We start from the raw sequence: 16,521 nt of genomic DNA, 5'->3' as shown, positions 1-16,521 counted from the left end.
TATGAAAAATATTGATCTGTAATCTTATTTCTTTGTAATGTTTTTGCCTGGTTTGGGCATTAGATTAATGCTGGCCTCATAGAATGAGTTAGGAAGTATTCCCTTTGATTCTATAGTCTGAAAGGCATTGTAAGAATTTAGAATAATTTTTTCTTAAATCCTTATTAAAATTCACTAATAAACCTATTTGGGCCTGCCACTTTCTGTTTTTAAACATTATTAATTATTTATTTAAGAAATAATTACACACCTATTTAGATGATCAGTTTCTTCTTGTCTGCATTGGCAGATTGTGTCTATTAACAAATTGGCCCATTTCATATAGTTTTTCGAATTTGTCATCATAGAGTTGTTCATAGTATACCATTATTATCTTTACAATGATCATGAATTTTGTAGTAATAACCCCTCTTTCATTTCAGATGTAATTTGTTTCCTTTCTCTCTTTTTTCTTATTAACCTGACAAAGGGGTTATTAATTTTATTGATTTTTTTCAAAGAAGCAGTTTTCGGTTTCATTGATTTTTTTTTTATTGAACATCTGTGTTAATATACTATCATTTTTCTAGTTTCCTAAGGGATTGCTTTCTATGATTGATTTTAGATGTTTATTATTTCTATTTTGTATTCAAATCTAGAAATTTCTAAGCATCATTTTATTATAGACCACAGATTTTGATAAATTTTACTTTCATTTATATTTAGTTCAAAATATTTTCAAATTTATCCTGAGAGTTCTTCTTTGACCCATATGTTATGTAGAAGTGTGTTGTTTAATCTCCATGTACTTTTCAAATTTTTAATCTTATCTTCCCTGTATTGATTTCTAATTTTACCCCATTATGGTCTAAAAATGGACATTGTTTGTTTAATGAATTATCTTAAAATAACAATGTTGCTTTCTTGAGATTTTGCAAGATTTTTCTGCATTGTTCTTTCATTTATATGTACTGCTTTCACAATACATACAGTTTAGAAATTAAGTAACAGAAGAGCAAAACATTTAAGTTATTGAACTTCAGTTTATATTACTAGCAGTGAAAATTTATAACACATAGCGCATGGAAGAGAAAAGCTATATAGGACAATAGCATTGTTTTGTTGTTGTATTGATGTGCATGTCTGTGTTATTCTGAAGAGTCAACCTAGAATTCTGCATTTAACAGAAACAAAGATGTCTATAGCATCTAACCTCTATTATTTTCTTCTTTACTCATTCTCTTTTGGGAGGAAGGAAAAAAGGAAGCATTTTATTCCCAGAAGACAAGAGCATGCATGTTTACAAATGAAGGTGTTTTTACCATTGGATCAGAAACTGTCAGATATTCACTGATGCCTGTGTCCTCTTTTCCCTGGGAATGTAGCATTTCCTATATTCCCTGTAGATAGAAAATCTGAGTTGTAATTGTAGTGATATCATGTGAGTGGTAGTCATTATTTTTTTCTTTTTGCTTCTTTGTCTAGCCTTTTCCTTTGTCCTTTTTCTTTCTTTCTTTCTCTCTCTCTTTTCCTTCCTTCCTTTCCTTCTTTCTTTCCTCTCTCTCTCTCTCCCTCCCCCCACCTCCTCCTGGCAGTACTGCAATGCCAGTTAATGTATGGAGTAGACAGAACAAGCTCATGTTCCATTTCCTATTTTCAACAATCCATTTAATATTGTCCTCAGAAAGAGAATATATAAAGATATTAAACTGATAAGAATGGATACTATACTTGATCTTAGCCAAAAGGCTGAGAAGAGATTTCTTACTTTTGCTAGATGCAGTATCTGATGACAAGGTTCTAAGAGATGGTGGACCCTCAGAAGTAAATAGTCAATGTCTTTGAGTTAGTACTTAGAGGGGAGAGAGAGATTGTCATCCAGTCCAAACTGTCACTTAGGATCATTACCTGGGAAAATTACACAATTATATTTTTGAAGCCACTAAAATTTTGGAGTCTTTTAGATATTTAAGTCTAGACTCCTAAACGATACAACCACAATATGCTTATCTACATAGAGTTGAACAATCATAGCTATACATATATCTAAGCAAGATTATGATATTAAGTCTAATCTTTGAACAAATGTGACAGAGATGTCACCTATAATTAGTTTGGCCAGTATAGCTAATAAAACATTGTGATGATGCTGACATGACTATATCACCAGCCTTTAGCAACTATAATACATAGAAAACAAAATATGATATTCCAGATATTGATGATATAAGCGCAATTCAGAGAAAAACATTTTTGTAAGCCATTTATCATAAACCATTTAATACATGTGTATGTGTACTAAGGCCCTAACTTAATTATTTTTTTATATATTTGTGAGTTAAACATAGCATTTATTTTTTGGTTTAGAAGAAAAATAGTTTGTAGTAAAGTCATGCTTGCAGCTACTAATAAAGAGAAATAGTGACCTAAATAATTTGGAGCAATCTCCCTGCTAAGAATAGCTAGAAAGACAGGAAATATTTTTTATTTTGTTTTGTTTTTTAAACTCATTAAATGGAAACAGGAACCAATAAAGCAGTGAAGATGCATAGAAATAAGAAAAGAAGTAGTACTGATACTTTTAGCTACTTTCCCTTAGAAGCATCTAATAATTTCTGAAGAGGAAGCTGATATGTAAAAATCTTAAGCAGATAGAGTCTGACAGCCTAGAAGAAATAGAGAACAACAACAACAAAAAAAATGGAGTACAGAAAATGGCAAGTAGAAAAAGCTTTGAAAGCCCCTATACTTTATCTTAAGACCATAAAATGATAAGTTATACAGACAAGAATGAATCAGAAATATTGACATGTTCAAGAACTGCAGCCCTGCTTTAAATAATCCAATCTTTTATAAACAGATTAAGTTGTCTGGGGTTGCTATTGCCCTTGACACACAATAAAAGTAAATGAACATCGTCTTTACAGGATGTAAAATATTTATACTCCTTAAAATATTTCTACAATTTTTATATATGTTATTCACTATTACTTTAGTCTTTATTTGGAAGAAAACAAAACTCATTATTATTACAAAGCAAAAACACAATAAAAAATAAAAATACACTTGGAAGAGATCCAGAAAATGTAATTATGCAGAAAATGCTTAACATGTTCAAGAAGATAGAAAATAAGATAGACAGGCCGGGCGCGGTGGCTCAAGCCTGTAATCCTAGCACTTTGGGAGGCCGAGGCGGGTGGATCACGAGGTCAAGAGATCGAGACCATCCTGGTCAATATGGTGAAACCCTGTCTCTACTAAAAATACAAAAATAAAAATTAGCTGGGCATAGTGGTGCGTGCCTGTAATCCCAGCTACTCAGGAGGCTGAGGCAGGAGAATTGCCTGAACCCAGGAGGTGGAGGTTGCGGTGAGCTGAGATAACGCCATTGCACCCCAGCCTGGGTAACAAAAGCGAAACTCCGTCTCAAAAAAAAAAAAAAAAAGAAAGAAAAGAAAAGAAGATAGACAAATTTGGCAGATAACTAAAAACTATATAAATTGATAAAATAAATGGATTTAGCAAAAGAATATACTAAGCTGAAGAGAGAATAATGATCTGGAAGATAGGTTTGAAGAAAATATCCAGAATGAATATAAGAGGTTAAAAATAAATATCATCAATTAAAGGAGAGAGGGTAATACATAGTTATAGTCATGTGGTCTAATCTAGTTAACAGGAGACTGAAAAATAAGAGAGAGAAAATAAGGCTGAATATTTGAAGAAACAACACCTGAGGATTATTCAAATGGGTGAAAGAATCCAGTTAAAGCCTTAGAATCAAAAGAAAAATGAGGGGTGGAAAAAAAAAAAAAACTAATGTAGATTTATTGTAATTCAACTACCAAATAAAGGCATAGAAGAATATACAAGGCAGCCAGGAATTGAAATACAAGGATATCAGAAAGGATAAGGATAAACAAGTGAGTTCAACCTTCTCTGAAGGTTTTTTTCCCCTTCAATTTGTACTTATTTTTCAGTGGGCTGAGCAACTAAATAGAATTCTTGAATAGAGTCTTTGGAAGATTCAGGTGAATTTGAAAGTAAAGTCAAAGTTTAGCAGTACAAAGACAGTCACAACTTGAGAGAACCAGATCATGTAGAAAAAAGAACTTCAGAGAAATGAGGTCAAAATCTGCTCTGTGTCGTCCCACCAAAGGATTTATTTTTTCTTAGACTGTGCATGAGGCTAAGAAGCAATGAAACTAAGAACCTTCAACAATTTCTTTCTACTAGGAACACAAAGGTTAGAGTTAAAAGACCACCAGGTCATTATCTGAGACCTCATATGGGACACATTATAAGAATAAGGGCAAAGCACAAATAATATACCTTAAGAAAAGTAAATGTAACTCCTGATTATTACTATCTCTAATTCAGATAATGCAATCAGACTATATATAAACTTTCATTGTAGGAAGATAAAATCAATGAAGGCCTCTGGAACAGCACTTTCCAATGAAATTATGTATTATTGTAGAAGCCATACTGTCAAAAAGTGTAACCACTAGCCATACAGATTATGGAGTTTTCAGGTACAAGTACACTTGATTTATTATAGAATTTAGCCATAGAGAAACAGAGAAGAGCAGGGAAGAAGCAGGTTAAGAAAGAGAAAGGAGCAAAGCAAGGATATCATTTCAAGTCAAATTTCCATGTCAGCCTGATACCACAGGAAGCTTTGACACATAAATTGCACCATGGAATTTGTCCTACTTCAAAGAAGACCTACAATGTTCTATTTCTTTACCAATTTGTCATTGAATATAAACTCCTTTAAAGGGACAACATTTCCTAGGTAATCTTCGTTCTTTCCATGCCTGAGTAGAGTTATCTGAAGAAACTGTGATGTGAATGATAAGGATTGAAGTTCAGGGAAGCTGGAGAATGGACACAGGAATGAACACCCTGCTGTCAGGTATGCAAGCGCTGACAGCAGCCTCTACAGCAGAAAGGTGATGCACACACTAACAGTGACTTCTCAGATAAATGGCATCAGCAATACCCAGGAACTTGTTAGAAGTGCAGATTCTCAGATCAACCTTCTCCATCTTGTGATTTATCTCTTTGTGAATATTATTATTTTTAGTATTATTTTAAAATTTATAATATGGAATTTTGTTATCTGAAGCTCCCACAAATTTTTCTCTATTGTCTTTTAAAATAATTTTTTGAATCAATAATGCTTTTTCACATGCCAAGCAATTTTTAATTCAATGTTGACTTTTTGCCATCGTATTATTTTGGTCTCTTTCTGACTTACTTAGGATTTTTCATTTATATATGAGCCACTCTGTGTATTTCAAGGAAGAATTTGAATCTTAAACTGTAATTAGAATTGAAGGGCTTGGAGACCAAAAAATAGGGAGGGTGTATCTTGTTTTTCAGAAAACTGGAAAGTGCAAGCATTTCAAGGGAGGCATCACAGGTGACAGCAACTTCCTAAAAACAGTGTGTGGTTCTCAAGACATATCTGAACAGTCTTGGCAAAACCCCACATTTGTACTATACAAATGCCACATGCCTATTTTAAGCTTTCACCAAAGAATTAGTTTGCTCATTCTGCTTTCCATCTCATCCAAGTTCTTCTCATCAGATAACTCTATAACTAAAACTCTGCTGGAAGACAAGGAGGGAAAAGTAATTTCTAGTCTTTCCACCCTCTGACACAGGGAATTTTAGAAGTTAGAATAAAATTTCATATCAAATAAAGTTTCTGGACACATTTTCCAATTATATTGTGTACCTTTTAGCTATTTGCCTAAATGGATTTATTTTCATCTTCTGAACCCTAACTGTGGGTTTGAAAATAAATAATACAGTGTATGTTTTGTAGCATCTCCTAATAAATGTAAACCTTGGTTAAGGAGGACTCTGAAAGGAAAGGGATGCTGCAGAAATGTAGTATAGTTTAGAAATACTGATTTAAAAAAAAAATCCCAGCCCTTCAGGAATCAGTCATGTTACATAGAACAGGTTTTAAAATCTCCTTAGCATGCTGCCACGCACAGAGATATTCTTTATTAAATGTTATGGTTATGTCTATCATCCTCTTCATCAATATCCAAGTTTAACTTCTCTGAGAAAGAGACTCCTGATTCAATGTACAGATTGGAGTCATGGAGTTCAAATGGCTCAGTTTAATAGCACATGAATTCTTTCTTAAGTCAGAACTTTGTAAAGATAACAGAGAGATTTCTTGAGAATAACTGAACCCATACTCTCTCTTAAAAGAGCTATAAATATTTTATTTTACATGCTGTTGGCCTTTAGATAAAAGAAAGTACTATGTCTTTCTGCACTGATACATTTTTCCCTACTCTTCTAGCAATAAGTCAGTAAAAATTTAGTTTTCTTCAGTCCCAAGAAGGGTCCCTTTTATGGCTCATCAGGTAGTTTTTCACAAAGAAGGGATGGTTTTAATTTCTCCTATTGTTTCAAATAATCTAAATTCCAGATGTCATAATTTTGATTCCATGAAACTAGATTTTTAACTGAAATTGGAAATCTCCCATATCCTCCACTGCAATGTCTCATTTCTACAAAGCATGGGAAGTGACTTGGAATTTTCTTAACCCAGTTTTATTTGCAGTCCTTTGTAAAATTAAAAAAAAAATCAGTTAAGAGCTCAGTGAGAAAGGTAAGTACATATCTTCCTTGGTTTCTGTTTAGCTTTGGTTAAAGGTCTTGTCATGATCCATTTTGTCTTATCGAAGCTTACCCTGAGCTTTGGGGTTAACATTTATTCATATAAAATATACTTGTATAATTTATGGTTCTATTTTATATATTCCTTTCAGACCCTGAAAGAAAAAGTAACATTCTAAGATGTTATAATATTTCTGGTGTCCTTTGGCCAAATAACATCAGTATTGGTTTTCTAGGGCTGCTGGAAGAACCATAACTGAGTTACTTAAAATAATATAAATTTATTGTCTCAAAATTTTGAGTGCTAAAAGTTTGACATCATGGTCCAACAGGTCTGGTTGGTTCTGAAGGCTGTGAGGGAGAATCTATTTCATGTCCTCCTTCTAGCTCCTGGTGGTTTCCTGGTAACCTTTGATGTTCTTTGGTTTGTGGATGCCTCTCTTCAATCTCTTCCTTCATAATCCAATGACATTGCCCAATTGTTTGTCTCTGTGCTCAAGTTTCTGCTTTTCAAAAGAAGAGAGTCATATTGGATTAGGGCACACCTTAATGACATCACGTTAATTTGATCATCTGCAAAGACCAAAAGTTTAAGACAGATATTTTGTTGAATATAATTCTACTACCCATCTTTCAGTTTATTACTTTTGTTTTAATACAGTAAAGGCTGGAATGTAAATACCCAGTTTAATTTCAAGATAGATAGAAACAAAATGTCTACAAAGGAATAGATAAATAATAATAATAATATGTAATTTTTAAACTATGTCAAATAAATAGCTTAATTTTAAAAAGAAAGGTATATCCCCACACTTTAGCTGACAACAGGAGTTCTAGCACCTCCATAGAGACAATAAATGTGGCAGTGACCATACTACCTCAGAGAACTACAGAAGAAATCCTTGTGGGAATCTAAGGCATGGCAAGGTCTACCTCTTCATTAGAGATTAGAAAATCTCTGCACATCCCTCCTATGCCCATGTACAAAATTCTATCTTCTTTCTAAGGTACCAGGTATGAAAAATAATTGACATTTCCCTGGTGCAAAAAAACCTGACTACAAATGAACATAGAATTGTCACTATAGGAAAATTAAAAGTCAAATGAGGGGATCAATAATGAATAAAAACTATCAGACTCTCCCAAAAATAAAAGTTAAATGAGGGGATTAATAATGGAGGAAAATTATCAGATTTTCCCAAAAAGAAAAGAAAAGTAACTCCACAAGAACTGGCAATGATAAAAATCCTTTGTAAAATCTAAAAAAAAAAAAAAAAAAAGGAACAAATATGCCTATATTGATGATGATAATAATATTGAGAGGAAGAACAGAAACTATAATAAAATAAAACACACACTAAGAGATGACTGCGGAGACAAACTACCCAGGTTTAATTAATTCCCAAGTCCACCAATAGTGAGTTATTAGGAAATTTCTTACCTACTATGCTTTTTAGCTTTCCCCATCTGTGAAGTAGGGATAATTATAGAACTTATCTCATTAGGTTGTTGTCAACAAGCACCAAAGATCTAATATACCAGTAATCATTTTATGTTTATAAAATCACTGGTAATCATTATATGTTCATAAAAAATAAACTTAGGAATGAATAACAAGAATAGAGCCAAAAATATTACATACATTTAAAAATGTTTAAAAATGCAAACTATTACATAATCTATAAGTAAAAGTGCAATTGTTATAAAAATTAGCAAACTTTTTTGACTGAGAAAGAAGAAAATTAGAATATATCTAGATGTGTGTGATACAGCTATACTCATAGCCATATGAAAATATATAGTTTAGATATTGCTATGGGAAAAGAAAAAGATGAAAAGTAATGAATTAAGATTCTGAATCTAAAAATTAGAAAAGAAATAACAAAATAAGCCCAAATAAAGTGAAAGGAAGAAAGTAATAAAATTCAAAGCAGAGATATGTAAAAACAGGAAACAGTAGAAATCATCAAGAAGAACAAAAGCTGTATTTGTAAAAGAAAACAATGTATAAATGAATAATATTAAACATTAAAAGAAGACACAACTGAAAATAGGTGAATTATGTAACCACAATTTATAAGCAAATAGATAATTTTCTTAAATATATACAGTTACAGTATGTTCTCATAAAGTAGGGTAACTATATCTCGCAAGAACGTATAGCATATTTAAAAGTAGCTAGAAAAGAAGATTTGGAATGGCCCCAGGACAAAGAAATAATAAATGTCTGAGATGACAATTATCTCAATTATCCTAATTACACTATTGGCATGTATCAAAAAATATACCCCATAAATATGTAAAATTATTATATATTAATTAGCAAAATGAATTTAAAAGGATATCTGATTCAACTTAATTACTGTTTAAGGGTTTAAATGCATACTCCAAAAAGAAGTAAAAATGCCAGTTACTAGGCTACATTTAATAAAGTTAATGAATTTCAAGAAGCAAAAAAATTAATAAGAATGAAAATTATTTCTTATATAAACTTCCAGAAACAGCTTATATTCATTTTATGAAAATAATTTCAATCAGCTAAAAAACAGGACATTGAATGTGCGGACAGAAATGTACAACTGTCTCCCCCGGATAGGAAAAGAGAAAACTACATTCAAAGTCATATTTAAATAGAAGTAAGAAAATAAATAAACAAAATATTGGAGACAGTATCATTCATAAATTAATAATACATTCTTATCCATTATGAGATTATTCAGGAAATGCAAAGATCATTTAATGAGAATGCTCTCTAACACTGTTTACCACATTAACAGTTAAAGAAGCTATTGCTTGTATATTTTTTTCATTGAATATTTATTTATTTATTTGTTTATTTTGCCTTAAGTTCCAGGATACAAATGTAGAATGTGTAGGTTTGTAACATAAGTATATGTATGCCATGGTGGTTTGCTGTACCTACCAACCCGTCATCTATGTTTTAAGTCCCACATGCATTAGCTGTTTGTCCTAATGCTCTCCCTTACCTCCCCCCTCATTCCTTATTTAGCCCTGGTGTGTGTTGTTCTCCTCCCTATGTTCATGTGTTCTCATTGTTCAACTCCCAGTTATGAGTGAGAATACGTGTTTTTGGTTTTCTGTTCCTGTGTTAGTTTGTTGAGGATGATTGCTTCCAGCTTCATCCATGTCACTGCAAAGGACATAATCTCATTCCTTTTTATGGCTACATAGTATTCCATGGTATATATATACCATATTTTCTTTATCCAGTCTATCATTGATGGGCATTTGGGTTGGTCCCATGTCTTTGCTATTGTAAACAGTGCTGCAACAAACATACATTTGCATGTGTCTTTATGGTAGCATGATTTATATTTCTTTGGGTATATACCCAGTAATGGGATTGCTGGGTCAAATGATATTTCTGGTTCTAGATCCTTGAGGAATCACCACACTGTCTTCCACAATGTTTGAACTAATTTACACTGCCACCAACAGTGTAAAAGTGTTCCTATTTCTCTGCAGCATCATCAGCATCTATTGTTTCTTGACTTTAATATTAATCACCATTCTGTCTGGCATTCTGTAGCAATTGTGAATGGGAGTTCATTCATGATTTGGCTCTCTGCTTGTCTATTGTTGGTGTATAGGAATTCTTGTGATTTTTGCACATTCATTTTGTATCCTGAGACTTTGCTAAAGTTGCTTATTAGCTTATGGATTTTTGGGGGCTGAGATAATGGAGTTTTCTAAATATAGAATCATGTCATCTGCAGACAGAGACAATTTGACTTCCTCTCTTTCTATTTGATTACCCCTTATTTCTTTCTTTTGCCTGATTGCCTGGTCAGAACTTCTAATACTATATTCAATAGGAGCGGTGAGAAAGGGCATTCTTGTCTTATGCCAGTTCTCAAAGGGAATGCTTCCAGCTTTAGCCCATTCAGTATGATATTGGCTGTGGGTTTGTCATTAATAGCTCTTATTACTTTGATACATGTTCTATCAATACCTAGTTTATTGAGGGTTTTTTACATGACGAGATGTTGAATTTTATCAGAGGCCTTTTCTGCATCTATTCAGATAATCATGTGGTTTTTGTCATTTGATGGATTATGTTTATTGATTTGCTTATGTTGAACCAACCTTGCATCCCAGGGATGAGACTGATGTGACGGTGGTGGGTAAGCTTTTTGATGTGCTGCTGAATTTGGTTTGCCAGTATTTTATTGATAACATTCACATCGATGTTTATCAGGGAAATTGGCCTGAAGTTTTCATTTTGTTGTGAAAGAAAGAAAAATGTTGACCTTACAAAATGAGTTAGGGAGGATTCCCTCCTTTTTAACTGTTTGTAATAGTTAAGAAACCGTACCAGATCCTCTTTGTACCTCTGATAGAATTCGGCTGTGAATCTGTCTTGTCCTTGGCTTTTTTTGGTTGGTAGCCTATTAATTACCGCCTCAATTTCAGAAATTGTTATTGGTCTATTTAGGGATTTGACTTCTTTCTGTTTTGTTCCTGAGAGGGTATATGTGTCCGGGAATTTATCCAATTCTTGTGTATTTTCTAGTTAATTTTTGCTGAGGTGTTGATAGTATTCTCTGATGGTAGTTTGTATTTCTGTGGGGTCAGTGGTGATAGGCCCTTTATCCTTTTTATTGTATCTATTTGATTCTTCTCTTTTCTTCTTTATTAGTCTAGCTAGTGGTCTATTTTGTTAATATTTTCAAAAAACCAACTCCTGGATTCACTGATTTTTTTGAAGCATTTTTCATGTCTCTATCTCTTTTGGTTTTGCTCTGATCTTAGATATTTCTTGTCTTCTGCCAGCTTTTGGATTTGTTTGCTCTTGCTTCTCTAGCTCTTTTAATTGTGATGTTAGGGTGTCAATTTGAGAACTTTCTAATTTTCTGATGTGGACATAAGAAAATAGTGCTATAAATTTTTCCCTTAACATTTCTTTAGCTGTGTCCCAGAGATTCTGATACATTCTCTTTGTTTTCATTGGTTTCAAAGAACTTCTTCATTTCTGCCTTAATTTCATTATTTACCCAGTAGTCATCTAGGAACAGGTTGTTCAATTTCCATGTAGGTATGTGGTTTTAAGTGAGTTTCTTAATCTTGAGTTCTAATTCAATTGCACTGTGGTCTTAGAGACCGTTTGTTATGATTTCACTTATTTCATATTTGCTGAGGAGTGTTTTACTTTCGATTAAGTGGTCAATTTTAGAATAAGTGCCATGTGGCACTGAGAAGAATGTATATTCTGTTGATTTGGGGTGGAGAGTTCTGTAGATGTGTATTAGGTCCACTTGATCCAGAGCTGAATTCAAGTCCTGAATATCCTTGTTAATTTTCTGTCTCATTAATCTGTCTAATATTGACAATGGGGTATTAAAGTCTCCCACTATTATTGTGTGGGAATCTAAGTCTCTTTGTAGATCTCTAAGAACTTGTTTTATGAATCTGGGTGGCCCTGCACTGGGTGCATTTATGTTTAGGATAGTTAGCTCTTCTTGTTTAATTGATTCCTTTACCATTATGTAATGCCTTTCTTTGTCTTTTTTAAAATCTTTGTTGGTTTGAAGCCTGTTTTGTCAGAGACTAGGATTATAACCCCTGCTTTTTTCTTTCTTTCTTTCTTTCTATTTTCTTGATAAATTTTTCTCCATCTCTTTATTTTGAGCCTATGTGTGTCTTTGCATGTGACATAGCTCCTGAATACAGCACACCGATGGGTCTTGATGCTTTATCCAATTTGCCAGTCTGTGTCTGTTAACTGGAGTGTTTAGCCCATTTACATTTAAGGTTAATATTGTTACCTGTGAATCAGATCCTCTCATTATGATGCTCTCTGGTTATTTTGCACACTAGTTGATGAAGTTTCTTCATAGTGTCATTGGTCTTTACATTTTGGTTTTTGTATTAGCTGGATCAGTTTTTCATTTCCATATTTAGTACTTCCTTCAGGAGCTCTTATAAGGCAGGCCTAGTGATGACAAAATCTCTCAGCATTTGCTTGTCTGTAAAGGATTTTATTTCTCCTTTGTTATGAAGCTTAGTTTGTCTGGATGTGAAATTCTGGGTTGAAAATTATTTTATTTAAGAATATTGAATATCGTTTCCCACTGTCTTCTGGCTTATAGGGTTTCTGCTGAGAGGTCTGCTATTAGTCTGATGGGCTTTCCTTTGTAGGTAACCCAGCCTTTCTCTTTGGCTGCCCTTAACATTTTTTCTTTCATTTTGACTGGAGAATCTGATGATTTTACGTCTTGGGGTTGATCTTCTTGTGAAGTATCTTAGTGGTGTTCTCTGTATTTCCTGAATTTGCATGTTGAGGAAGTTCCTGGAATGTGTTTTCCAGCTAAGTTTCATTCTCCCCATCTCTTCCAGGTACTGCAATCAATTGTAGGTTTAGTCTTTATATAGTTCTATATTTCTCTGAAGCTTTGTTTGTTCCTTTTCCTTTTTTCTCTAATCTTTTCTGCATATCTTATTTCAGCTAGATGGTCTTCAAACTCTGATATCTTCTCTTCTGCTTAGTCAATTTGGCTCTATTGATAATTGTGTATACATTATGAAGTTCTTGTTCTGTGTTTTTCAGCTCTATCATGTCATTTATGTTCCTTTCTAAACTGGCTATTCTAGATAGCAGCTCCTATAATCTTTTATCAAGATTCTTAGCTTCGTTGCATTGGGTTAGAACATGTTTGTTTATGTAGCTCAGTGGAGTTTGTTATTACCCACCTGCTGAAGCCTACTTCTGTCAGTTCATTCATTTTATCCTCCTTCCAGTTCTGTCCCCTTGTTGGAGAGGTGTTGCAATCATTTGGAGGAGAAAAGGCACTCCGGCCTTTTGGGTTTTCAGCTTCTCTGTTGTTGGTTCTTTCTCATCTTCATTAGTTTGCCTATTTTCGATCTTTGAGGCTGCTGACCCTTGGATGGGGTTTCAGTTGGGACGTTTTTTCATTGATGCTGTTGTTGCTTTCTGTCTGTTTGTTTTTCTTCCAATAGTCAGGTCCCTCTTCTTTAGAGCTGCTGTGGTTTGCTGGGGGTTCAGGCCCTATTTATCTGGTTCACTCCCTGCCTGGAGATGTCACTCAAGGAGACTGGAGAATAACAAAAATGGGTTCCTGCTCTTTCCTTTGTGATCTCTGACCTTGAGGGGAATAAACATGATGCCAGTAGGAATGTTCCCATATTGGGTGTCTGAAAACTTCTATTGGAGGGTCTCACCCAGTTGGGTGGCAAGGGGAGTAGGAGCCATTTAATGAAACAGTTTCACTATCCCTTGGTGGAGGGGGTGTGCTTCACTTTAGGGAAACCCACTTGTCTGGGCTCCTCAGAGTCCTCAGAACTAGCAGGAGGAAAGACTATGTCTACTGGTCTGTGGAGACTGTGGCCGCCCCTTCCCATAGGGCCTCAGGTACTGGGAATTCAGAGTTCTGTCCCTGAGCCTGTGGCTGGAGTTGTTGGAGTTCTTACAGAGAAGCCCTGGCCAGTGAGGAGGGATGGGTCAGGGTCAGGCCTGAAGAGGTCTCTCATAGCCAGTGTGTTGGGCTGAGGGGGATCTCTCTTGAGACCAAGCCATCCAGTTTCCCTGGCTACAGCAGGGGGAAAGAGCAGCCTGGAGTTACAGAGATGGCTGCTGCCCTTCTCTGCCCAGGGAGCTTAGTGTGTTAGGCAGCTATCAGTGCCAGTGTTGGCTGCCACCCCTCCCCCAAGGAGCACAAATCCCTTAGACAGCAGGAAGCCACAGCTGTGGTTCTGGCTGCCCCTCCTCATAGGAGCTTGGCAGGCTTAAGCAGATTGTAGCAGAGCAGTTGTTGAGAATCTGCAGGGCTCCATGGTTGGGACCCTAGGCCCCAGTGGTGTGGGCTTACAAGTAAAATTTTCTGATTCATGGGTTGCACAGTTCCATGGAAAAAGTGCAGTTTCCCTGGTTGGGTAGAATGATCACTCACTGCCTCCCTTGACTGGGGGGCAGGAGCTCCCCTGCCCCATGTTGCTCTCAGGTGGGCTGCAGTACTACACTGCTCTTCCTTCCTCTCACACCAGCCACTTAGTCAGTTCCGATGACAGAACCTGGATACCTCGGTAGCTGGTGCAGGATTCGCATGCTGTTACGGTTCTTTTCAATGGGCGCCTCTGATCACTGCTGCTTCCAGTTGGCCATCTTTGTAAATCTATATTTGAATACAAAAGACATAATTGACATAATTAAACATAAACTCATTATAAAACATAAAGTATCAGCAACCTAGTTATAAAAAGATTTTCAAAACCAAATGAAAAAATCTAGTAAAAACCTAAACACACACAATACTTAAAAGTGAAATATTAAAATACCTTCTTTAAAATCCATAACATTACATGATTATATGATACCAAATTTCATAATCAATATTTACGTGAGATCCTACTGATTGGAATAAGACAAAAAAGTATGTATATGAACAATATAAAAAAAATTTGTAGACAATGTGCATATCAATATTAAAAAACATTAATATGTATAAAGGCAATATTCAAACTAATAAAAAATTTCAGGAAAATTGTTGGATACCATATCAATATGAAAATCTCAAGAGCATATCTATAAGCCATTTGGGATACATCAGTTAAAATAAAAGAAAAGTATAGTTTGGGGGAACATTTAAATTCAGAAAATACAATTAGAAATGCCCAATAACAGAGCACATAATGTATTTAATTATTTGAAACTCTTCAGTCATTTTTGGTTTTTTAAATATATAATCCTCACATAATTCACCATAAAGCTCAAGTGGACACTTCAGTAGCTTTTAGTATATTGAGAAGGTTGTGCAGACATCACCACCATCTAATTCCAAAACATTTTTTTTAGAGAAAAATGAGATTCCCATAGAGACCCCTGCTCCATAGCAGTAATACCTTATTCCCTTTATTTCTCAATACTTGATCATCATTAATCTATTTTATGTCTCTAAAATTGGTATATTCTGGACATTTGACTTAAATGGAATGATACAATATGTGACTTTTTGTGTATGGATTCTTTTGCTGAATGAACATAATGTGTTGTCAAGGATGGAGAATAATTTGAACCTTGTATTTTGCTAGTGGAAATTTAAACTAGTACAGCCATTTGCGAAACAGTGTGAAAGTTTCTCAAAAAGTTAAACATGAGTTGCCGTGCAACCTAGCATCTGCCTTTTATGATCAATCTTCAAATAACCAACCTGGCCAATATTAACCAGCCACTCCCTCCCTCACTTGCAGTTATTCTATAGATTTAAAGAAGGCACAGTGATGTAGTGCTTCAATACCAAGACTCTGAAATCAGGAGTATCTACAATTGAGTTCTTGTTCACCAGCTTACTTGGTATTGACTTTTGTAATTTCAATAACATTGCCATCTTTATTTATTCATTCACCAAATACTTTAGAACTTCAACTATATGCTTTATACTATCAGAAGTGACAGAGATACAAGAGGGAAAGCAGGATTTTTCATTCTGTTGGAGAAAGCATAAAATATTTATTTTAATGTTACTATATTTATATTAAATATAATACATTGTATTTTTATATAAATATAATGAAATCAGATATTGATAAATTTCATTAAAAATAGAAAGCAATAGAGACAATGTATAATATATGTAAGTCTGTGCAATATTACAGTGTAGTTATAGGCAATAGCTGTGTCAAGATGACACTTCTGCAGAGATGTGAATGAAGTGACACAGAGGTTCAAGCAGATATCTGCAGGGACAGCTTTAAAGCATTAGAAACCAAAGTAAAGAAAAAGTGCAAATACACTGACTACTACCCTGACTGTATTAGTTCCAGTGGTCCTGAAGCAGCATGGAAACTAGCATGGCATGAGCTGAGTGACCAAGGTGTGGAACTAAAGAAAATGAGATCACAAAAGTAGAATCCACCAAA

At 34.4% G+C, this 16,521-nt stretch overlaps 1 long non-coding RNA gene and 1 other non-coding gene across 2 annotated transcripts in view; one reads left to right on the top strand and one right to left on the bottom strand.

Moving 5' to 3' along the window:
- Positions 1-16,521, top strand: part of LOC105718035 (uncharacterized) — a 164,559-nt gene that overhangs the window by 60,653 nt on the left and 87,385 nt on the right. The gene's annotated exons all lie outside the window — the stretch shown is intronic.
- On the bottom strand, positions 1,553-1,740 carry LOC135277476 (U2 spliceosomal RNA). The gene has a single exon (XR_010345081.1). It is a non-coding gene; the product is annotated as a U2 spliceosomal RNA (small nuclear RNA).

The sequence above is a fragment of the Aotus nancymaae genome, unplaced genomic scaffold (genome assembly GCF_030222135.1).
Source record: "Aotus nancymaae isolate 86718 unplaced genomic scaffold, 86718_ANA_hifiasm-v0.15.2.pri h1tg000003l, whole genome shotgun sequence".
NCBI lineage: Eukaryota > Metazoa > Chordata > Mammalia > Primates > Aotidae > Aotus > Aotus nancymaae.
The sequence above is the reverse complement of the archived record's forward strand: the minus strand, read 5'-3'. Positions and strand labels throughout refer to the sequence as shown.